A 25869-nucleotide genomic window follows, 5' to 3' on the forward strand; every position below is an offset into this window, starting at 1 on the left:
GTATGTAGTTAGGACTATGGTGGTTGTATTTCTACTGAACACGAACAAACTATTTTTCCTTGTTATTTCCTAAACAATACAGTATGGCAACTAATTACATAGCATTTACATTGTATCAGGTATTATAAATAATCTAGAGATTAAAGTATCTGGGAGGATGTGCATAGGTAATATACAAATATTACATCAATTTATGTAAGAGACTTGAGCAGTCTCTGATTTTGATATCCACATGGGCTCCTGGAACCAGTTGGCCCCGCATGGATACTGAGGGATGACTATACAGTTTCTCAAATTTCCCAAATATGCTTCACTTTCTCGTCTGGAATCCACATCCATTCTCAGTTGTCCTCTAGGATGCTTACTACCCCATCTTGACCCTGGATGACTCTTTTGGTCCCTAAGTTCTTCACCTGGAATCTCCAATTAGGTCAAGAAGCATCTCCTGATTCTCCAAGACTGTATGTTTTCATTATCTTTTTCATCACTGTTACCAAAATACCTGACAAGACCAACTTGAAGGAGGAAAAGTTTATTTGTGGCTCATGGTTTCAGAGGTCTCAGTCCATAGAAGGCCAACTCCATTGCTCTGGGCTCAAGATGAAGCATTATATCATGTGGGAAGGGCCCAGTTTAGGAAAGCTTCTCAGCTCATGGCAGGCTCAGGAAGCAGACTGAAGGAGAGGGGAAGAGGCCACAGGGAAGATACACCCTTCCAGGGCACACTCCCAGTGATCCAGCTCCTCCAGCCACACCCCACCTGTCCACAGGTACTGTGCACTCAGTCTATTCAAACTAGGATGGACCAATTAGGCTACAGATCACATCAGTTGATATTTCTTCATTAATACAGGATCTTTGGGGGGTGGTGCACCTCATATCCAAACCCCAATGTGCTTGTACACTCCTATGCTTACTTCTGTCTCTGCACCGAAACACTGGATTGAGGTACCTTCCCACTCAAAGGAAAGTTCCTTGAACACAAGGATAAGTCTTATTCTTTGTATCCTAGAGCTGAACCTGGTTCCTGATTTAATAAATAATTGTTGAATGTAGAAACGAGTGACTTTGTGAATGGCTGTACCATTTTAGAGATTGCTAGATACTTTATCCTTTATTTTACTAAACATTTGAACATGAGACAATGGGCTGAGAGTCTAGACACCTGGCCTCTAAGTCAGGTACCATTAACATGTAGTGACCCTCTCAGGTCAGTAACTTCTCTGGGATCCAGGCTTTTCTTCTTTATTATAATAAAGTGGAACTATGTGAGCCTTAACTGAAGACTGATTCTATTATTTTAACTGTGTTGCTTTGTAGATTCATCTTTACATTTTGAAAATCCCTTATCTTTTTTAATTAATTTTTCCTGCATTCAGACGTGGCTTTTCAAAATCCTCTTTAATCCACATTCTTATTATATATGTGATATTCCATACAGACCCTAAAATAGCTATTGTAATTTTTATGACTTTGTTAGCTGCTTTGAGATGGTCTCAACACAGCTTTGCTTATTTGCAGGAATCTGACATTGCAATATATACATACCTCATGTTTATAGACTCAGTTTGTATGACTGTATTTTGTCCCAATTGATATTTGACCAATATAGGCGAGGATATTCTGCCTTCACCATCTGTGTTTCCAAAATAGCGGCACAATCAACGTGTTGCTCTTCTAGAGAACATGTCCTGGTTTCATAGACATCCAGCTTTCTCCAGGGTTGGACCCAGAGAGGCCATTTTTTACAACACCCCAAATGCAGTCAGGCTAGACTCATCCATGCCAACTTAGTTGACGTTATTCACACAAACGCCACATGCATCTTAGAGTTTGGTAAGTTTTTAACAGAAATGAGTTTCACTAAAGCACAGAGGAGATTTTTGGAAGCAGTTATTCTGCTTTTATCTATTTCAGAGGCTGGAACTCCAAAGGTTTGTGGTCATTTTGATTTCTGCAAATTGAAACATCCTCATCTTTTAAAATAAACTCAAGTCTTCACATCTTGGGCATGAGGGAAGTACACACCAGGAATTGGAAGACTTAATTATACCTTTATGTAAGTATGACTTCACTGCTTATAAGGAAGATAAATACTGCTAAAATATGAAAATCTCTAACAAATGCTCCCTCCTTAGATGGGATCCACAACCTTTTGTACATTTTAAGACTTCAAGATATTCTATTTTATATTACATTTATTACTAAGAAGGCATTACTTTTAAAATTAATAGTTCACTATATTCCAAAAACTATCTTATCTAAATTAAAACTAATTGTGACTATAAATCTACATATCTACAGTGACCTAATATAAGAGTAGTCCTTGTTTAAGGAAAAAGAACTATCCAATTATTGATCTCTGCTATTTACATTTCTAAAATGATGTTATTATTGCATAATAAGCGACATGACTTAGAGGTCTAACAATCATCTTATTACCCATGGTTTTGAGGTTCTGGATTCAGGCAGAGCTCTATTGAAACTCTATTTGGTGTCAGTTAAGGTCACTCATGCGTTTGCATCTAGCTGGACTCTGGGCTGGCTAAGCTTCCAAGAGTTTCCATGCCCAGAGCCTTGGGACTGGTGATCCCCATTGAATGACCTATAAGCTTACAGGGCCTTTCTGCTCAACCAGTTAGCCTGGATTTCTTAACATGGCAGTTGGTTCCAAGACAGCAAAAATGAATGTGGAAAGGCTTCTTAGGACTGAGGCCTTAGAATTTGCACATGTCAGTTCCTCCTCATTGGTCAAGATCAGACTGTCATCCAGGAGAGGTGAAAAAGCAGTCAGAGACAGGCTCACTCTCTCTCTCTCTCTCTCTCTCTCTCTCTCTCTCAGCAAACACTCTACCATGAATTATATCCCTAGCCCCATAGGCTCTTGATAGGAGAAATGGTAACATGATATTGCAAAGAAGTAGGGACCTAGGAAGGAGTGATTCATTGGTGGGCATAATTATAAAATATAATCTACCATATATACTAAACCAAAATATAGTTTCTCAAGGATCAACCTAAGCTGTGCAGGTCATTGGAAGAATAGTCCATGCCATTCAGTAATGATGCTGTTACATAAGATAAAGTAAGTGTAAATTATTTAGAAAGCTATGAAAACTTCAGAATGCACAAATGTCTTTTGATCTATCTCATTTGTTATTGCAATAATTCCAACTTGGTGGCAATAATGTCATGCTGAAAAATGATAAAACTAATTTGTCTTTAGTATACTTTGTAATACTCCGCAGTCGTCACACCTTTAAGCTCAGCACTGGTTCACATTTGCTGGCAGTTTTGTGACTTCAAGAAACTTCAAGTTTTTCCTGAAGAAACAGAGGAGCAGAGCATTAATTGGTCTAAGGCAGAGAAGCTGTGTGCACAAAAATATTTACATCAGAGATCCCAGGAAGCATTTGGAGATGTTAGTATTAAGGCACAAAATCATCTACACTTGCTTTTGCTTATTTAACCCTGCTTGAATGTCCTTTTAGATAGACACAAAGAATTATTTGACACAAAGGAAATGATATGTAACATTGATAAATGTTGTGCAACATCCCAGCCTTAACATGAGATCTGGATGTCCAAGTCAAGGATCTGTCATTTAAAGTGGCTCTAAGAGATGGTTCATGCTGCCAGTTATCAGTTAATTGCTACCAATTAATTGGCAATTCTTTTCACAGATGTGGCTTCCATCTTTGCATGTAACTGTACTGGAGATCATTGCTTTTATGCTGAAAGCCTTCTCAGTCTTGTTGCCTTTATTGCTTATTATTATAGATTCTACAAATCTTCTAAAGCAGTAAGTAAAGTATTTTGCAGTAATTTAATTAGAAAATAACTTTTTTTGAGTCATGATCAGCCAGCTAAAAATTGGGGATTTGAATATGTGGCAAAAAAATGCAGCTGCTATTTGGGGGAAATAATGGATTGCTTCTGTGCTGAGCACCGAGCAGTAGCTGGGATTGCTGAAGGGCCACATAACTGAAACCGCTCTCTGTATTCTGGTTGTTTCAGCTCTTTTGAAGATTACATCCAATTTTGCTTTCTTGGGCATTTGTTATGCAGTAATCAGATACTGCCATGTAACAAGCATAAGTCCAGGAAAAAAAATGTTTCTGTTTACATATTTTAAATGTCATCTTCAAAGATCCCCTGAGAAGGTTGAACTAATCAATAACTATAGCCAAACATGTTATTATTTACTTGGAACATGAAAATTATTTTATTAAAACTTAATTATTTGGGGCTGGGGTTGTGGCTCAGAGGTAGAGTGCTTACCCAGAGACACTGGGTTTGATACTCAGCACCACATAAATATAAAATAAAGATATTGTGTCCACCTATAACTAAAAAATAAATATTTAAAAAAATGTAATTATTTATACAGAACTGAATTAAGACACAGATAGCTCACAGGAGTTCCACACAGATCAATATGTGATAAAATACTAAATCTGATTGTTTTTCAGTCATAAAGCACGTGGTGCCATTACTGAGCTAAATGCACTTTTCATTTGGTTATCACTCTAAAAAGAAAAAGAAAAAGAAAATCTATTTTATAGTGGGAAGTGGCAAAGATTTCCATCCTTGTGCCTTTGAGAGCTAGTTCCCTGTTTGATCAGGGTAGGAGGTGTGGCCTGCCAGCTGAAGTTTACTGAAGCAGCACTTTGTGGAGATTGCATCGGTGGAGCAGCAATAACCAGTCCCCTCCCCGAGAGTAGGGCAGGTGGGTGCACTCAGACCGTCCTCTCAGTTTCCTGACCCAGCTGTCCTTGCTCATTACATGCCTTGGTGAACTACGGATCTCAGAGAGCTTGACAACCCAAACCTGGCATTTCCTGTGCATCCTCCTTCTCTCCCGCCTCTCCCTTCTGCCTGCCACAGATGCTGCTCTGAGTGGCGAGAGGATTCTGGCATTTACTATGATGAAGGCAGGTGGCAGGCCCTCAAAGTTATTGTATATTCAGTGACAAGGGGGTTAATCTTCCAGATTGGAGGACCTGTGGGAGCTGGCTCCTGGGCCACATAGGTGCTAACTTTGGGTACAAACTAGAGAACAAGTCAATTTCCTTGACATGTTTTATTGTACACGTTTATTGCTTGAATCATTGTTAAATTGAATAGAATTAAATTAGGAGAGGTTCTAGTGCCAGGCCACTTGTGTTCACATTGTTGTTCTGTCACTTACTAAGTGAACAATACTGAACAAGTGTTTGACTTGTCTGTAGTTCAGTTCCTTTGTCTGAAAATGGGAGAATCAAAGCACAGTAATGAGAAAGTTTGTGAGGAATTAGTTGCACATAAAGTGCTTAGAACAGGGCCTAGCACAGGGTAAGCACTCAATAGATATGAGCTTTTATCTTTTTATTAGATTTCCCTTCTTTAAAATTTTTAAACAGAGTTCGGTGACATATGTCTGTAATCCTAGCAACTCAGGAGGCTGAGGCAGGAGGATCAAAAGTTTGAGCCCAGCCTCAGCAATTTAGCAAGGCCCTAAGCAATTAGCAAGACACTGTTTCAAAATAAAAAAATTAAAAGACCTGGGGATGTGGCTCAGTGGTAAAGTGCAATCTGTAGTACCAAAAACAAAAACAAAAACCAAATAAATAAAAATAGCAAATACTCAAACATTGCTACTGGATTTTTTTAAGTTAATATTTTAAAAAATATATTGTTTAATTGTCAATAGACCCTTATTTTATTTATTTATATGCAGTGATGAGATCAAACCCAGTACCTCACACATGCTAGGCAAGCGCTCTATCACTGAGCCACAACCCCAGCCCCCAAAGTTAACATTTTTAAGGTCTACCTTAGATTTTAAAATATAGTTTCAATTAAAAAATTGAAGTACCTCATAGTCATTTCATTTCCTCCCCTAAAGCAGTATTAAATAAATTTATATCAAATAAAGATATCATCTTGTAACTATGTTTCTGGATTTTCTATTTTCATTAAATATTATAACTTTGAGATCTACATTGATGTATATATAAGTCAAATGTATTTATTTTGTAGAAGTCAGCCAAAATTTATTTATTTATTCCCCTATAGACGAGTTTTGGTTGTTTCCAGTTTGGTTATTAGCAATTCTGTGGAAGTGTCTTCATGGCACATAAGAGAAAAGATATTATCAAAGAATATGACATTTCCACTTTTACCAGACATTACCAAATCTAAAATGTCTACAAATTCTAACAAAAATTAAAAATGAGAGTCACATTTAGATGTAACCAAGACCAACCACCATATAGCCCAGACATTCACAAACAAAGCACACAAACATGAGCTTTTCCTCTTTATTAATCTGATTCAGCAAAATTAAACTAAATGCTTCCTCCTTCATGCTTTACAAACTTCTGTAACTGCCCTAAGTGGGGTTTCTTGCCACCTTGGTTGGAGTTATCCTGGTTCCTGAACTTTTATATGCACAATAAACTTTTTTAAATTGTAAAATTGGATCCGATTTTAGTTTTGTTGCAATTATGTTCTCATCAGAAGCCAATGAGAATTCACCAATACAAGGTATTGCCAATTTTTTAAAATTTTGCAAATCTTCTGAGTAGGAAGTTGTATTCTGTTTTAATTAGCATATCCCTAATTAGGAAGATTGAGCATCTTTTCCCATAGTTGATCACTGTTTGATTTCCTTTTCTGTGAGTTGTCATTCATATCCCCCACTCATGTTTCTAATAGGAAGTTTTGCTTTTTCCCCTCAGTTGCTTTAGTTGTTCTGTTTCATTTTGAAAACAAGCATGGCAACCTGTAAGGCAACTTTTTCATTTTTAATGTGTATACAATATTTAAATTATGAAGTTTGACTATAATTTAGTAATTTATCATGAACTTAGTAAAGGAGAGTATTTCTAATTATGTAAGGAACTGCCTCTTATTTTCTGTCACCAGGGAAATTGCTTCTATTTTTCCTAAAAAGATTTCCCAACAATGGGTCATTTTGCAAATAGATTTCACCTAAAAAAAAATGAGGACTAAAGGAGTATATTATTTTTTAAATACAGGGTCTCTTTCCTAGTTTGCCCATAAGTACTATAGCTAAGTTTTATTGTAAAGCTTCAAAGTACTTATCTTTAAAAATTCAGCAGTTTTTATTGAGTGTCTCCTGAATAACTGGGCACTGGGCCAGATTGGGGACACAGTGAAGAGCAATACAGTGAGGTCCTCCGTTGAATTCAGGCCAGCAGGGAAGGCAGCAAATAAAATCTCAGCTTCGATCCTCATTGATAAACTTTAGTTAGACTTTCAAGGTGCATGCAGTACATAAAGGAAGAACTTCCATAGCCAGACTAGGAGTTTTTTCAGGGAAAGTGATTTCTAAGCTGAATCCTGGAATCTGAGTTAAGAAGAAGAAGGAAAGGAGGTGTTCTAGGCAGAAGGAACCACATGTTCAAATGGCTGGAAGCAAGAGAGAGCAGACACTGAAAGAGGTCAGATTTGTCGAGACCAGGAGGAGAGGAATAAATATGAGATGAGCTGAGGGAGATACACTGGGTCCCAGGGTGAAGAAAGAACCTTGTGTGCCACGTGGAGAGTTGGGGCTCTCTTCCACAGAATGGGAAGTCATTGAAGAGTTGTAAGTATATCAATTGCTTTTTATGGAAAAATCACCCTAGCTGCATTAGAGCTGGATTAGAGCAAGGTAAAATGGAGGCAGAGTGCATGTTAGACTATTGTTGTAATAACCCAGGAGAAAAGTAAAGAAGAGAGAGATTGCACAGATAGTTAGAGTAGGAACAAAACAGAAAACAGTGAATTTGAAGGATGCAGAAAAACAAGGAATCAAGGACAATTCTGATTGGGGATGACATGCAGTTGGCTGAGCTTGGTAAAGTATCTGGGAGTAAGATGATGGGACAGGTTTCCAGCTTTAGGTGCCTTAGGGCTTGAGAGACTGCACACCCTCCCCCAGGAAGGTAGAGATTGGGTCTCAGCACTAGGAATAGGTGTGGACTACACACAGACTGGGAGTCACTCAGACTGTAATCAGAGCTTGAAAGTGATGATGAGATCATCCTCAGAGAATTTGTCAGAAAAGGGCAGAGAAAGAAGCCACTGTGAAGGAGATAGGAATGGGCAGAGAGAGAGAGAATAAAAAGAAAAATTAGCTGGGTTGCATTTAAAAGATCCAAGGAAGGACCATGAGGAGGGGAGGGAGAATGCCTGTACTGCATCAAATACACCGAGAGGTCAAATGAGACTTGGGCCAAAGCTCCTCATTGGATGAAGAAACCATTCAAGCGCTGGTGAGGTGGTTTCTGTGGAGAGGTGATATAATAGGAGCCATTTTCCAGTAGAGTAGGCTGAGGAGGGAAGGGGAGCTCTTTGGCAATTAATCCTTTAATTAAAAAATATTCTCTGATAGGTTGTCTTTCCCTTCAATTTTTTTTTCAAATAATATTATAGAGAAAGACTTTTTAAAAATTTATTGAAATTCAGAATGAAAAATCTGTTTAGTTCTATTTTTGTTTGTTTCTTTTGCTTGTTTGTTTGTTTAAACGGGATCATTTGCAAAGGAATTACCCCATTGACAGACATTGTATTGACCTGTATCTGTATGGACTGGTCATACTTAGCAAGCACCTTTGCAGGAGAAGAAGGGACAGCTCACTTTGCTTCTAAGTGATTTTAAAAAGCAAACACCTCTCACTTAGTATATTTTCTAGAATTTTTTTCTGAATTAGTCATCAAACCATGGCAAATAAAAACCTGGTTAAAGAAAGTAAGCATACCTTCAAATACAATGGCATGAGCGAAGGAAGACACTCAACTTCCACTGAAAAAGTTAATTAAGACGGCCTAGAAGATAAAAGAATTTTCTTTGTAAGATATCACTCAACCATTTACTTTTGGAAGGTTAAAAGGTGAGCATTTATACACATTGTTTATACATAATTTTTAATGTAGTGTTTTGTTGTTGTTGCTGCCTTTTTTTTTTTTTTTAACCAAATTCACTGGAACTAAAGTTGTGTTTTTCATGAACATAGACAGCACTGTCCAAATACAGCTCTGAACATTGTATCAACATTGACGTACCCAGGATGCTGCACTTCTTGTATGTCTTTACCCTTTTCTCTTCTTTTCTTTCTTCCTTTTGTTCCAGAAGGCACAAATGATCTGACATAGTCAGTGGAAACAAAGTCACTCAAGGAAGTAGATTTCTCCATGTAGATGGGACAATTGGGGAAACAGGGTAATCTACAGTCACCTGGTTGCAGAGCCAAGCACAGGCCCCTGGCACAGCGCTGGGGGCTCCATCATGCTCTGTTGGACTGGCTTATTGCTCTGTTCAGACTTTTCTCTTCCTATGACACTATGTTTTGTTTTCAATTTTCTTTGAGGTCATGTTTCCTAGATGTAAAGGAGAAACCATAATCTCTGTTTTCTCCATTGTTCCAACTAGAAATAGTAAATACCAGAAAATGATGACGTGAAAATATAGATCTAGATAATAAAATAGGTTAAAAAAATTGGAAGTAGAGTACACAGGGCTATTTCTAATCCAGGCCATAGAACATTATACAAATATGAGCATGTATTTTTATTTGTGTAAGTCACTAATTCTTATGAAATTGAAGATAGGAATGATTCAGTACAGATGTTCACTGTGTATCTTTTGATAAAGTTTCCTTTTTAACTTGAATTTCCTTAGTCTTTTATTTGATCAGCCTTGTCATTTTTGTATTACGTATTTTACTTCCATTGTTTAATTCTGTAATTCATTTCAGAATTAACCTTGTATGCACTAATTAGATGCTACCTTTTGTAAGCAGATGAATGGATTATATGTTTTATCTCTGTGATTTCCATCATCTTCAAATAGTGAGTACAGGCACGAAAAGCAGAGATTTTGTTTTGTGATTATGTTGTCAGTTGAAGGCTGCATCAGTATAATCACTCTGGCGGAGTTCCTGTACACAGTGGTGCCTTAGTGCAACTCCCTGTAAATATCAATTCAGTCAGCGATCCTCGGGATCCTGGGTGGTGCACAGACTCTGGCGCACCTTTCTAGCCTTGTCTCCACCATCTTTTTCATCTTCAGTTCTGTGGGGTTACACTGCTTGCACCACATGATATGGAAGAGATCCTACCCTTCCCTCTCTTCCTGTCTTTACCCATGCTCTTCCTTTTTCTCAAATACTCTTCCCTCTGAGCATATGTCATTTCTAGCTGTTCTTTAGGGCTGCAGTAAACATCTCAGTGAAGTTCAATGCAATGGCTTGCCCATGGCTCTGAGTCTCAAAGGGACACTGGGTAAAAATGTGTGGTTTGGGTCCTAAACAAAGGCACCTGTTCTAGGACAGGTGGTCATGAATATTCAGTTTCTATCCCTTTTAAGATTTGTGGGAATGTTTCCATATCTCTGTCCTTCCCTTGATAATGTCTAAAGAAGCAGTTTGTAATGTTGCATAGTTACCCAATCTTCTTTTAAGAATAATTAAGCATTTAAGGTTCAGAGCAGATTTTTTATCTTGAAATGAAGTCAACTGAATGAATTTGTATGGTAACCTCTTCCTATTCTTTATCCAAGCTTTACTATAGGCTGTATGTTAGTTAATTGGGCTCCAATTATACGTTCATAAAGGGCCGCATTATACCAGTTCTGAGTGGAGAGAGTTCATGAAATGAACAGAAGATTACCCTTAAGAACTTAGAAGAAAAGTTGCCCTCTGGTAATTAAATCAATTAATTCTATTTTTCATGGAATAAGACAGGCCTTAGTAATAGCAATATTCATCAAACATCTAATGCCTCTACTGGACCAGGAACTATTCTAATTGATGGGGACACAAACACAGTCCTTCTCATAGGAAGCTTATATTCCAGTTTGAGGAGACAAATGATAAATTAACAAAGGAAAGTATATTATGAAGAAAATAAGGCATGGGGTTGTGGGAGGGAGCAAGAAGGGTAAGGTTTAGATTGGACCATAGCCCAAACAATTACTAATTATAGCTTAATTTATGTTACAGACAGAACCAATAAAGGAGGATGATTATCAGTGATCATAGAAAGTGGAAGTCGGGAGCCCCTCTTGGAGGTAAGGAATATTAGTTTGATTGCCTCAAGCAAACTGGGACAGATAAAAGAGTTTTGCACTGTGGGAGAGAAAAATGTTTCAACCACTTTCATTTTGGTTTGGGTGGACTACACCTTGTACCTGAAGATAATCCACCTCTCTCTTCTTTATGGTCTGCTCAACAAAACATCTATATGTAGGAGAGCACTCTGGTTAATAAAAAGGAAACATTTCTCCAGTGTGAATTGATAAATAGGCTTCTGGTTTATAGATCAGTTGTGTGTGAATTTAGTCCATCTGATTTCTTCATTTCCCAGTGTCAGTAAAATCTGGTTTCTGATACCACAAAGCCAAGACCACATCTTTCACTCTGGAGAGTTCATCAAGATAATGTCTTTTTGAGCATCCCCTAAAAATCAGCTAGCCAAGTTTCCCATTTACCCTGCTCTTCTTGCAAAGTTCAGAACCATGCTATTCTGAGGTGCTGAGCAATGTGCATGGAAAGAATAAACCTCCTAAAAGCGAATTCCAACAAACAAAAGTTTTTTCCATTGTACTCACATGGATGTGTTTTCTTTCATACACCATTGTGGATACCCAGGATCTGCTATGAGTCTTTTTTTTTCCTTTTTTCTTTTTGGTTTTCAGTGGAAAACTTAAGCATGACTTAGGCAAAATCAATTGATGTAAACATTAACATTGGAAACACAATACGAGTTTGGGAGAAACATTTGGACATTCTTAGAATAAATTTGGGAGCAAAAATGGCGATATATCTTGAAAATATGGATATAAGTAAGCATTACTTTTTCTTTTTATTTCCAAACAAATTTTTAATTTTGTAAATATTTAAACACTTATATAATTTGAAATTTGCAACTAGCATAAAAAAGTATATGACTTGAAATTTTGCAGTTAAAGGAAAATTATTCAAGAAATCAGTACTATATTTGCAAAATAACTTTGTGTTTAGAAAATAACTCCTCATTGAATCAGAAGGTCTACCAACCCTCCCCACCTCAGAATCATATTAAAATACTTTTTAAAATGTTTAGATCTACCTTCTGTAACTAGGACATTATAGGACCTAATACTGCTTAGATTCTGAAACCATTCTAATCCCAGATGCAATCCTGATGGATTTATGTAGTAGGAGCAATGAAGAAGAGTCTCTTTCTACCTAGTATCCAAACTAAATATGGCCCTTATAAAATGAAACATAAAAAGTACAGGTTTATTGTTTTTGTATCTGTATAAAATGCTTTTCTCATTGATTAACTTTCATATGTGCCTCTAAGACAGACTGAGTGAAGACCTGTGATCTATAGAAATCTGGACATCAGTGACAAAATAGAGCTGTGTTGAAAATTTTCTGGATAAGAGAAGGTGGTAGTGAAAAAATGGTTGTTTAAAATCACTGCACAAAAGCAAGCCTGTGTCTGGCTGAGACTTTAAAGTTCATTTAGAGTATTTCCAGATGGAAAAATCATTATTTTAAAATGATCTAAAGGGTGCTTATTATGTTGTTAAGTATTCCACAGAGACAATTCATGGCTATAGTAGATGACAACCTCATAGGATGTGTCTACCTATTAATAATGAGAACTAATGAGAGCATGTTAGTGTTCCATGGTCTTCAGGGTATGTGTGAAGTAAGAGAGATTCTGGGTCTTATCTGTTTTGTTTACATCAGTTGGCAAAGGACCCTGAGAATCATCAGCCCACAGTGTAGCCCCCTTTCTCCAATGGTCCCCACACAGGAGAATTACTCATATCCTGGGGTCTGTAAGGCTCCATTGCTAATTTGTATTTAGCCTAAAGAGAGCATATCATTTGTAAAGCCCTTGAATAACTCTTCGTTTTTGTGATTATGGCATTATGATATTTAAATATGCCAATTATGTTTTTTCTTTTATTTTGCTTCAATTCATTCATCCTTATCCAGTGAAAAGGAAGGGTGATTGTTTTTGTTTGCTCTGTTTTCTGTCACTAGGCTCAGTATTTAGCCTATGGCACTATGCTATAGATATTGCTGAAAAGAGATGATGATAGATACTCTGCAGAGAGTTTCTTGATTCTTCTTGGTAACTTGCTGCCCACTGGACCTTAAGAAGAGACCCCTGACTGAACATGAATAAACCTGATCTGTGGCAGAAAGCAGAGAGCCAGTTGGGTGACTCTCTCATTGTGCATATTGAGATGGGAGGTTGATTGGAGCAGGGAGCTAGGTGGAAGAAGGAAGGGAGATCCAGGCACACTTGGCATGATCCAGCTGAGCGTCCTACTCTCCCCAGTGGGCTAGAAAAACTTAAACATGCACCTAGGCCAGCCTAGAGCACTGTGGCTATGAGCAAGCTCAGGAGAGGGAAATTGAACTGTGCTGAGGAACTGTCACAGCCCCAGAGCTTACCAGCAGCCATTGGTGGAGCCAGCCCATGACTTGGGGTAGGGAAGTCTTCCGTGAGGAGTCCTGTCCTGAGCCTACACAGCTAGCTAGGTGGAAGAGTTATGGAGAGGGTGGTGGCATTTGGCTTCTGATTCCTGGCCTACCTTCTTGTCCAAGAGGTCTTAAGGCTGACTGTTCCTAGAGTTGACATGACAAGTGGGAAGAGATTAACTGAGATAAAGTATAGACTTGCTGTCCCATAGTTCTTAATATCTGTCCTCCTTTTGCATTATAAGAATGTAGTAAGGATGAAAAATGGAGCATGAGCTATTTAGGGAAAGGAATTACAAAAGTTCAAGATGACACAAGTATTTTCTGTGTGTGTTATTCCCTGCAAGTGCTCTGCATTATTGTAGCATGATATTTTGGGCCTGCAGCTGCTGGGGAAAGGACTATTAGGATATTCTTCTGCTTTGTAAATGGACTGTCATTAATGGTGAAAGGTGACTTCAATCCAACTGTCCCTATACTTCCTCCACACCCATTGCCACTAACTCAATTCAGACTTTATCATAGCACCCACAAGTGCCCACCTCCACAATAGCAACTGGAGTGGCATCCCCCTCTCTGACCACAGCTGCTTTCCCTTCTGGCTTGCTGAGTGACATGCTCAGACTTCTATGATTTCTGATCTGTTTCCCTTCTACTATCCTGAAATGCCCCAACCTACCAACCCATTTCCTTTCCTACCCAGCTGAGGATGAGCAATAACTGAGTTCAGTAACACTTGCATCAACCTCCTAAATTCCCCCTTTTTTCCCCTTTTATACCCTGTTAGACAAAAATCCAACCTTGAGTGTACTGTATTTCCTCTTTCCGTGGGATTAGGCCAGCACCTGAATAGTCAAGTGCTACTGGGGCATTCACACAGCAGTGAGGGTTGATGGAACTGTAAATTGTGATCAACACCATGCTGAAATACTACGTTTCTTTTCTTTTTTCCACAACCTAGCCCATGCTCTCTCCTTTTTATAGAAAACAGAAACCATCAGATAGTAAATCTCTCCTTTTTTTGATCTAACCTCAACTACCTAAATTTACATCATTGCCTTCCGTTTTGTTTTGGTTTTTTTTTTTTTTTTTTAGAACAGAAGCTGCTCCTTCCTCCCAGGCCCCAATCCCTGCGTGTTTCTTGGGTCTCACTCTCTTTTGTTTTCTTGAGAGTCCTACTCTACCGGTTACTTTTTCTTTCTTTTGTATATTCAACCTCTCATTGCATCTGAAATTGAAAGTTCTATGTCCCAATCTTAAATTCCCCTCTACTTCCGTCTGTCCTCAGAACAGTGCTCACCAAGATTCCTAATGACCACTGCCCTTGGATTCAGTGGGAAATTCACTCACTCCACCCCTCAGCAGAGGTCCACACGGACAACTCCCACCCACTCCCTCACTCTTTTAAAATTTTAAAAAGTTCTCATTTTAGTTTTTATTTGTAGAAATTTTCAGATATTCATAACAGTAGAGAAAGTAGTAAAAGAGCACCCTTGGGTACCTATCAGCCAGCTTAATAACTTTTAAATTTTGCTAATTCTATTTTATTCATGTACACACATACACATGCTCCCTATGTTTTTGTATGTTGTTTGTTCTTGCTAAAGTATTTTAAACCAAATTCTAGACAAATAATTATATTTTCCATTTTTATACTTTAATATGTCTGAACAATAAACGTGTTTAATTGGCATAACTACAAAATCAATTTTATAAAATGATCTCTTTCTTTAAAATAAAATATAACTTAAAATTAACAATCATTTCTTAATATCTTCTTATATTTAAATTATATTTAAAGTGCTTAGATTGCCTCAAAAAAAATATCTTTTGGGAGTTCTTTTGAATTAGAACCAAGCAAAGTTCACACCTGGTATTTGATTGCCAGGACCCTAAATCTCTTTTAATCTATACTAGTTAGCCTTTCCTTTTCTTTCATACCAATCGGTAAATATATCAGGTCACTTGTCCTGTAAAAGTGCTTGCATTCAGCTTCTGACATGCCCTTGGTTTCATTTACCATCTCTCTGTCTCAGGTATTCACTGTAACTAGCAGATAAGTGGGGAGACTTGAGATTCAGGTTCTTCACGTAGGTGGCAGCCTAGGACATGGACAATTCCAATTTAGAACTCTCAAGTTAACTTTTCCCTTAAAAGATTATGGCTGTGATAGCATTTTATAAATTTGAAAGAGCTGACCCAACCACAGCCATAGGTAAAGACAGTACTGGATGGCTTAGAATCTGGCTGATAACTGCCGACCAGGAGAAAAGAGAAGCCTGGAAGGCGGTTCACCAGGGCCTGTGCAGGAGTTGGGTGAAAGTTGGGTGAAGGCGCATTTGTTTAAGAAGTACTGGCCTTCGTGCACTGCCTCTGGCGGGAGGGGTAAAGAACATCTCCCTTGTGAAAGGTAAAGGAGGATTTAGACACTGGTTGAGCCACATGCCTCCTGGAGCTCCTCAGGTTGGAGTGAATCATGGAAATTCCCCTGCCTAATGGAGCCCCCAGTTTGGTTGACTCTGCAACTCTCCAGAGCAAGGCAGGGCCTTAGGAATGGAATCGAAAGAGTAATTTACCAAGTTGTTGTTTCCCAGTCTTTTAAAGCCTAAGCTCACATGTCCCCCCTGGGGTCTTCACTCCTGTGCCTGGGAAGTCAGTCTTTTTTTTTTTTTTTTTTTCAGAGACCCTCTGGCCAGTAAGATTTTGTAAATCTTTACTTTATGTAGATTGTGTAATAAAAATGATAGGTTTGGTTTTGTGGTTTTATATTGCTTCCCCCCCACCAAAAAAAATACGTGCTTATGTTTTAACACCAGATGGGTTTTTTATTTCATGCATGGCTTTCTAGTTCTTCCCTGAAGGATTGAAGCATTAGACTTGGGAGAGTGGAGTTTCTAGACTTCATTCTAATGAAGGACGCTCAGCATCTTTATTGACTGGCCAAACAGTTTTGGCAAAAGTTTTCTTCCTTATACAATTAGAGTTTTACAGACACTTAGAATTTCATCTAGTCATATTTTTTCTTTTCTTTTGTAGGCTTTTAAAAATTTATTTAACAAACATTGACTTTTCTTTATGTGCCAGGCATTGTGCTAAGTAAATAGGTCACATGAAGAATAAGATACGTATCGACTCTTGAGGTGTGTGCCTGGTGCTGAGGTGAAAAAATAGAGGAAATCATTGGTTACATATAGCATGACAAGAATTGTAACAGAAACAGGTACAGGGCAAGAAGAACAGAGAAGAGAACCAACCTTCTTGACCACTTTTAAGACCTTTGCCCCCACTCATTGATCTTCTAACTAACTACAGAGAAACCAGTACGTTTTTATTTCTGAATTCTGTGGTTTCCACATATTTATTGTCAAATGAAATCCCATTTTGGAATTTGATATACTTTATTTTTGTAGGAACCACAGTCCTAGACGAATAGGGCTGACATTTCCCCCATCCATACAGACATACATGGATCCATCAAGGATGTATTGACTATCATTTGTACCTGGAGTAGCAGTAATTTCCTTGAGAGTCTGGACCAAGGAGCAAAGACCATACCCAATAGATTAAGGATGAAGCCAAGCAGAGCATGACTAATCCACTCATCCTCTGCTCCTCTGACAAGCCAGTAGTTTTAACCAAGTCAATGGCAGAACAATGATCATTGAGCAGGAAGTCAGATGCAATTACCAACCTTCAATCCATCATTTAGGAATAACCACAGCAAACCTAATAAATCAACAAGGCTATAGATGTGAGTGTGTGGAAAACAGGTCTTAAATGTTAAGAAAACGCCATTATTCCCTGACTCAGCTCAGAGAGCGCACTGGACCAGGCTTCTGGATTTGATTCTTTGTGGAAGACAAAACTCTGACACTCCCAGTTTAAGAACTCTGTCTAGATCACTATGCTGTGTAACAGGGTGAGAAGAGGGAGGTACTAAGGGATCCTTTCTGGCTTAAAAATGAAAATGTAGAAAGTCATCCATATCTAAAGTCCAAGTTTTCCCTTTAGCATTTGCAACATTGTTGTATTATGCACACTGACATTTTCTTTTTCCTTAAAGCTGCTGGAGAAGAATGCAACATTTTCTGTCTTATTTATAAAACTTGGTTTCACCAGCACTTACAAAGATCTGTGGATTTTCAAGACCCAAAACTAAACTTCCATTAGTTAGCACAGAGAGGAAGATCCAGGCTAAAGGAGTTCAGAATGCTAAACTTGGAAAAAGAAAAATGTAGAAGACAAATACAACGTGGGGCATATATGATTTTGTACCAATGCTGATGATGTTTTATGAAATCTCAGAAACAGAAATGTATTTAATTTGAACTTAATATATCTTCAAATTTAATTCAGGGATTGGAGCTTGGAACTGGGAATTTGAGGCTCTGGTGTCCAATTCTGACTCCAGCATCAATTAATGAGGTGAACTCAGGCAAATCTGATTTCCTCTTTGAGCCTCAATGTTTGTCTGTAAAAGCAAGGTAGTATTCCTAATTTCTGGGGTTACTTGCTTATTCCAAATGCTTTAGGGGAATGAAATGAGGGTATTTGTACAATGGGGTAAATAGATGAATGAATCAATCGATTAATACAAAAGTAAGCTTTGTGTTTTCTTTTGTGGCTCCCAACCATACACCATTAATTAGTATTTCTATGTTTTTGTGACATTCACTGACTGACTGAACTAGATAAATTCATGTTTTCCAAAAGTGTGATTTGTCTTTTGCTTTGCTTGAATTTAATATATGAAGGTGCCCTCTAGTGGAAAATGAATGTATTGTGTTGTCTAGTGATTGATAATCAAGTCACTGTACATTGATTATATTTTTAATGTATTCAAACTTTATGCTTCATGCAGCAAATTTTTCCATTATCAAGGTATCCCTCTGGTTAAAATTCTGGCTTGGAACCAATCTTGAAATGTAAGAATAATATAAAAATAGAATATCATTCAACAAACCAACAAACCAACCTCTCCTGACTGATGGAGTGACAGTGTGCATTGGGCTATATAAAACAAGGACAACAGCTTATTGTGCTCACAACATTCCTGAATTATGCTCCATAAAGAAAGAGAAGATCCTGGGGTCCTGAATCTTTACTAGTTTTCTGTAAATTTTCCCAGCATGTGTTTGGGACAGAGACAGCGCTGAATAACAGAGAAGGGGAGCATTAACTCTCATAGAGGTGCACTGACCTCCCAGGGTATCTGGGGCATGGCAGCAGAAGGGGCACATGCTGTGGTTGTTTCCCAGGTACCTGGCATGGGGTTACAGGAGAACTTGCCATCCAGCATCTCTTGCTCACTGGCTTCTGAATCAACATAATTGCTGCTGTTGTGGCAATCGATAAAGACGTTTCTCTCTAGAGATTGAACTTTCCCCTTGGTTGAACAGCAACTGAAAGCATGTGAGGGCAACATTTAAGTGCTGTCTGCAAACCAATCTCACATGATTAACTGATCAGTATTGTTTTTTTAAAGTGACAAAGGTATTTTAGTCAAAGACTAGAGCTGATTTTTTTGGAACAGAATCTGACTGCATATTGATTTCGATTTTGATATATCAATATACCAGTGCATAAAAAAATATCACATTGGTTGTGTGTACAGAGCCTGTTATGGAATAAACTGAGGGACAGAAAGGAATGTGGCAACTTGAATGTTATGGAGTTAAATAATTACTTTTATTAGTAATATATAGGACACATTTGCCTTGGTAAGTTTCTATGACAACTCTTCATATTAAAGTTAGGTCATTCCTCACAGCAAAGGATAATAGAGAATTCTATGCCAACCCTTCTAAAAATTAAGATGCACTTCCATGTCTAAGTTGTAACTTTTATTTCTTATTGACACAGAGTTGTTCCTCTTTATGGGATACAGTGTGATATTTCAATCCATGTTTATAACACGCAATGATTGCATCAAGGTAATTGGCATTATACATTACCTCAAATGTTTGCAGACAGCATTTCTTTGTGTTGGGAATATTCAAAATCCTCTCTGATAGCTATTTTGAAATAGCTGTGTCAATCATAGTTACCCTGCTGCACTACGGAACTCCAAAGTCATTCCTCCTATCCAGCTACACCCTGCACCCTCTTACCTTCCCAGACCCTGGTGACCACAATTCTATTTTATTCCATACATCTATGAAATCTACTTTTTACAAGTGAGAACACGTGCCTGACTTATTTTACTTAAAAATTCCTCCAGGCTTATCCATGTTGTCCCAAATGACAGAATTTCATTCTTTATGGCTGAATAATATTCGTGTGTGTGTGTGTGTGTGTGTGTGTGTGTGTGTGTGACATTTTCTTTATCCATTAATCCATCTCTGGACACATAGATTTATTCCATATTTTGGCCATTGTAAACAGTACTGCACTAAACATGGAAGTACAGATGTCTCTTCTGTATCCTGAATTCATTTCTTTTGGATATTTACCATGTAGTAGGATTGCTAGATCATAGGGTAGTTCTATTTCTAGTTTTATTGAGAAACCTCTGTACTGTTTCCATAATGGCTATACTAATTTATATTCCCACCAACATTTGTTTCAGTTCTTGAATCGAGGAATTGTGAATTAAAATTTATTGTTGTTGATGGACCTTTATTTTTATTTATTTATATGCAGTGCTGAGAATTGAACCCAGTTTCTCACACATGCCAGGCAAGTGCTTTACCACTGAGCTACAACCCCAGCCCAAGAATAATTTTTGTATATGGTATAAGGTATAGTAAAGACCCATTTCTATAAGGATGTCTAGTAGATACACTTACTGGAAAAAATTATACTTTCCCCCACTGGATTGAATTAATACCATTATCATAAATAAAATGATTTTTATGTTGGTCTGTTTCTGTTGATGTCTTCTGTTTCATTCTTTTTTTTTTTTTGTCTATATTATGCCAGTGCCATACTGTTCTAAGTATTATAACATTATAATCAACACTGAGTTCTGGCAGTTCAAATTCTTTCAACTTTTTTAATTTTTAAGAAATTTGTTCTTTTTCATTATACATGACAGTAAAATGTATTTTTACATATTATACATACATGGAGTACAACTTCCATCTTTCCTATTCCCATTCACCCTCCCTTCCCTTCATTCCTCTTTGTCCAATCTAAAGTACTTCTATTTTTTCCTACCCTATTCCCTTTGATGTGAGTTAGCATCAAGTCCTCTCAGTTTTGAAAAACATGGTTTGAGTTTGTTGTTACTCTTATCTCCCTTTCTTATTTCCATACAGCTTGTTTGGGGCAAGTTAAATGTTTATAATATTGGTCCTTTAAATCCATGATCATGGTACATCCCTCCATTGAGTTAGTTAGGGGTACCAGGGATTGGACCCAGGGTACTTAACCACTGAGCCATTTCCTTAGCCCTTTTTAAATTTTTTGAGACAGAGTCTTGCTAGGTTGCTTCAGGACTTAACTAAGTTGCTGAGGCTGGCTTTGAACCGTGATCCTCCTGTCTTGGCCTCCTGAGCCACTGGGATTACAGGCATGTGTCACCTCACCTGGTGAGTCAGTCTTTCTTAAAATTCCTTTCAAGATTTCCATGGAGTTTTTGACCTGTGTGTTAAAGTTTTTCAACAGTTTTGAAACCTTCTCAGTGCCTCTTCAAGCTTAGCATTTGCTTCTTTCTTTCTTTTCATCCGTCCGGTACATCAAGCACACATATATTAGACTTGATCTTTGTGTCTCATAAGTTGCTTATGTTCTTTCCGTATTTTCCAGCCTGTACTCTCTCTGTCCTTTCACTGGGCACATTTTTCACCTATCTTCCAGGGTATTAATCTTCTCTTTTACTGTTTCTGATCTATTAAATCTATCTATTGAATTCTTAATTTTGGTAACTACATTTCTGTTCTTGGTTTTTCTGTTTAGTTCCTCTTCATAAATGTCAGTTTTCTCATGAAATATTTCATTTCTTTATTTACCTTGTTGAACATTTTAACAATTACTTTAATTACTAATTATGTAATTACCTTAATTCCATAATTATTGTTCACTAATCACCCAATGCACTGAAAATGTCTTGTATGACTAACTAGAATTAGCCTATTGTAGGCAAACTTCTTTTTTAAATGTAATTAACTTGAAAACTGCTTTATCTTAAATTCTATGTATGAATCTTCAAGGCTGGAAATAGAATTGCAGTATCTACGTAAATAATAAATGTAATTGGTTTTTGTTTAATTTAGGTTCATTAACTATAATATCAAATGAAACATTAATTATGTGCCATTCGTTTTTAAATATTTTTAAGCTCAATCTTGGCAATATGTCCATTTAATAAACAACTCACTGGGTTATTTGTTGAGTGGGTAATATTGGTTAGATAAGCCGCTTTGAAGGAAGAAAAATTATTAGGCTTGGTTAATAGAAGTAAAATAAATCCTTTTAGGAAATTTAAGGAAGACTAAACAGGTTGACATAATCTCATACAGAAACCTTTTAAATCAGAAATCAAAAGAAAATAAGAAAAACTAAATTCTATTGGATGCACAATGTATTTCAGGTAAATTCTAAGAGAGCCACACACTTTCTAATTCAGTTTTCACAACAACCCTATGAAGTAGGTATTAGGTACAGATGAGGCACAGAGAGGTTCTGTAATTGCCCAACAACACACAGTTGGTCATGATGGAGAAATGGGGTTCAGATCTACACAGTCTGGCCCCAGAGTCAGCAGCCCCAAGGAAAGGTAAATACTTTACCCATTTTGGACCATGGTGTTATGGGAACCAAGAAAACATTTGGCACTTGACTAAATAGAGCCCAGAGTCACAATGAACCTGAAATGAAGGCTCACTATTTACAGTTGCCTTGGCAATGAGCCACTTTAATGACAATGAAGGCAAAACGGAGGTGAGGTGGTATGCAAATTAAGTAATAGTAATGAGGCTGAGGAACTGGGGGAGTACAACTCCACCTGAGGGCGGTACCTGGAGCCATTTGGGAAGGAGTGCCAGGGACATGCACAGCAGCATATAGAGAAGCATCTGGTTCCAAAGACTGAGGCTGAAACCAACGCCATGTTCCAAATCATCACCCTCTGCTTTCCCTCACAATTTGGTCAACACAGAGTCAGTGATTCAGAAATAGAAACTCACTGCATCTCATGTTTCTACTTGTCATCACTTAGATCTGGAAGGGATGATTGCAGAACTCCTTCTCCAGGTGCCTGAACAGACTGGCTTGGGACTGGGGCAACGAGCCTGCTGCTCCCGTGGCTTCCCCCGCACTGGCATTAAGGGCTCCTGCTGACAAACAGTGGTATTTGCTGAGGAAAATAGAAATCAACGTGTGTGTGTGTGTGTGTGTGTGTGTGTGTGTGTGTTTAGCTAAAAGAATGCCTTTCATATTTTCAGTTTGTGGGTTGATATTCCTAAAAAAAACTCTATGAGGTAGGTACTACAGACAGACGTATGTAGAAGGATACGTTATTTATTTATTAATGATGAACAATGGTGAGAAAGAAAATAGAGTGGCAATGACAGAGACTAACCTTGACTTTTCTGAATGCACTTGGTTCTATAGATTTGAATTTGGTGATGTGTGTTTTACGTTATCATTTTTTAATCCTTCTTTGTTTCTTTTTAAGACTTTCAAGGACATTTTCTAAAAGGCCTAGAAATAATGACCAAGTCAGTAGTGATGAGCAACCTAGCACCCAGAGTGTGACCTCCAAATGTCATTTTCCCTTAAAAAAGAACCAAAGCTTCTTGGAGAAGTGGCTGAGGATTCCAGGTAAAAGATGGGGCTGGAACATCTTGTCACACCTGAAAGCAAGAAAACTACCAAGGATTACTAGGGGCATATCAAAAGGACTAAGGTGCTGACTTGAAAGGGTGCCTACTGTTTGCATGTGGGACTCTCTGAGCATCAATGAACAGTAGTTGTACAGCAATGGATTGAAGTAGTTATGTGTTTATCCGTGAGTTCAAAATGATACTAATTCAAAGCAAAAACCTCATCGATCACGTTTGAAGGATGACAAACTCGGTACTTTGAAACTTGACAAGTAGATGGAAGATCAATCATTGATCCTGGGTTTCTAATATGAATTGTAACTAAAGGTAATTAGTTATTACAGAGGCATGTAATATTAATTAGAGAGACAAATTTTCTTTATAGAAATAGTGCAGCTAATGTATGAAAGAGGAATGATATGATTAGAATGCCATTATTTTTCAAACCCTCAAGAATAAAAGGATCTAGGCAATGATATCAATGACTGATAGGATCACAAAACAAAGGCAACCAGATATTTATCTGGTTACAAGACTCTAGAAATACTACAGAGCACTGCTGTGTAGAATCCCCAAGGATCAGCTTTGACAGACAGCTGCTTGATCATTCTGCTGGGAAGCATTCAAATTTCAGTGCCCTCGTAGACTTTATCACTATCTCTCAAGTTTGTATGTGCATCCAAGTCATAAAAGGATGCATAATTTTTTTAAAAATACTGAGCCCAAAATACTATCCCTGAGCATATGATCCAGTAGGTCTCAGTTGAGGAACTGATTTTATAAAATCCCAGAGACATTCATGATGCTCAGCCAGGCAGAGCAGGCTGCCGGCAGGTGAAGCCTTGGGATTTTTTGGAGAATCTATCAAAAGGTTGATATCCTCAATCACTCCTCCACCTCGTCGCTGGCACCTACAATTTCACCATCTGCACTTAAAGCATTTAGCTTTTTACTGTCAAAATAACTAACTAAGATGGGAATGGGAAGCACAAAGCCAATGCGATGCCATTTTTCACTCCCAGACCGCTGCCCCACTGCTAATTGATCACCATCCTCTTGCCCACTGAAATCAGATGTGACCTCAGAATCCTTCTCACTCCAGTGCTCCAGGCAGTCACTACCAGTTAATTATTGTTGACACACAAATCCAAAACAATTTGTCTTCCTTGGCTCTGGCATGACTGCTAGCCCTTGTACACTTTGGGTAGGTAGGAAAATATGATGTGTGTGCATCTTCCTCTTAACAAGCACAGGGAGCTGAGGGTGGAGGAGGCTGATGAGGTGCGTGAAGCCAGGAACCTGCCTGTATCCCAGGCCACCAGGTGGATGTGCTCATTCCTTCCATGTGTTTCTAGAGTCACCCAAGTCCAGGCTCTAGGTCAGGCAGCAGGGCTCAAAAGGAGACAGTAAGACGACCCTTGGCCTCCTGGAATGTTCTGTTCTTGGAGGAGCTTCTGTCAAGAAGTGAGTATGTACCAACAATAAAAATTAATTAAAAACAACAACAACAAAAAAAAACAACAATAAAAATTAATTAAAAAAAAAAAAGAAGTGAGCATGTAGTTGGCAGTTTCAGGGATGAAACAATGTTATTCACATGCACTTGACAAATACGAAATGTAATGGGAACAATTTCCAGGACGCTTGTTCCCTTCTTAAACAACAGCATCACCTGCAGTGAGAAGGGAACTGGTCCTTTGTCCTCAGTGACCATTGCAGTGAACAGAAGTGATTCTTCTCTGCTGAAGCATTTTCACACCATTTGTGCATTTATTCTTCAATTGAGCTTTGTTAATTTGCATAATTTTATTGTTACTTCTGTGATTGTCATATCCCTAGTGTCACCCAAAGAGATCAATGATTCCAAAGTTGTTCACTGAGCTGGGAAATCGGAGATGACAATAGCAGCATAAATACCATAGCAGAGAGTAACATAATAAACCCAAAGCCAGCCCTGTGTCAGATGGATCTGGAAGTAAGAGAGAAATTGAACTGCAAAACTTTTTCCATCTCCCTTCAGGTCCCTAGTGCATAAACATCATTTTCCAGAAGTGGCACGAAATTTTTGACATTCTCATGACATTTTAAAGAAAAATGTAGTGACTTGGTTAAGTATATTGAGTATTTTTTCAAACAAGCAAAAGTAATACTTTGCAGTATGGGATTTGTGAATGGGAGGTGAGCCCAAGAGCACATAGGCATCACCCTGTGTCCCTGGCAGAAACAGGTGCAAGTCACAGTGCCACAGAGGAGCATGGACAGTTAGCTTTGAAGCCAGTGACAAGTTGTTTTAAGAAAACATAAAATAAGTTCTCAGCTAAGTTCCTTTACAGATGAAACTGCTGGATGTGATGGTGTAGCCACACACCACGTGGAGTCCCATCACTTATACGTGCCAGCTGTGTCAAACCTCGGATACGTGAGGTGTGTGAGGGAGAAGGGCCTGAGAACTTTTTGTCCTCTTTATCGCTGAAAGCCCCTGATGCAGGAGCAAAGATTTGCATCCAGCTAAATGATGAGTCTGTGAGTCATTCGATAAAGTGGAAAAGGTGTACTGGGATCAGTACAGACAACACCAGCTGTGTTTGCAGCAAAGAGCCTGCGAGGACACACTGAACAATGTGGCG

The sequence above is a fragment of the Callospermophilus lateralis genome, chromosome 15 (genome assembly GCF_048772815.1).
Source record: "Callospermophilus lateralis isolate mCalLat2 chromosome 15, mCalLat2.hap1, whole genome shotgun sequence".
NCBI classification, from domain to species: Eukaryota; Metazoa; Chordata; class Mammalia; order Rodentia; family Sciuridae; genus Callospermophilus; species Callospermophilus lateralis.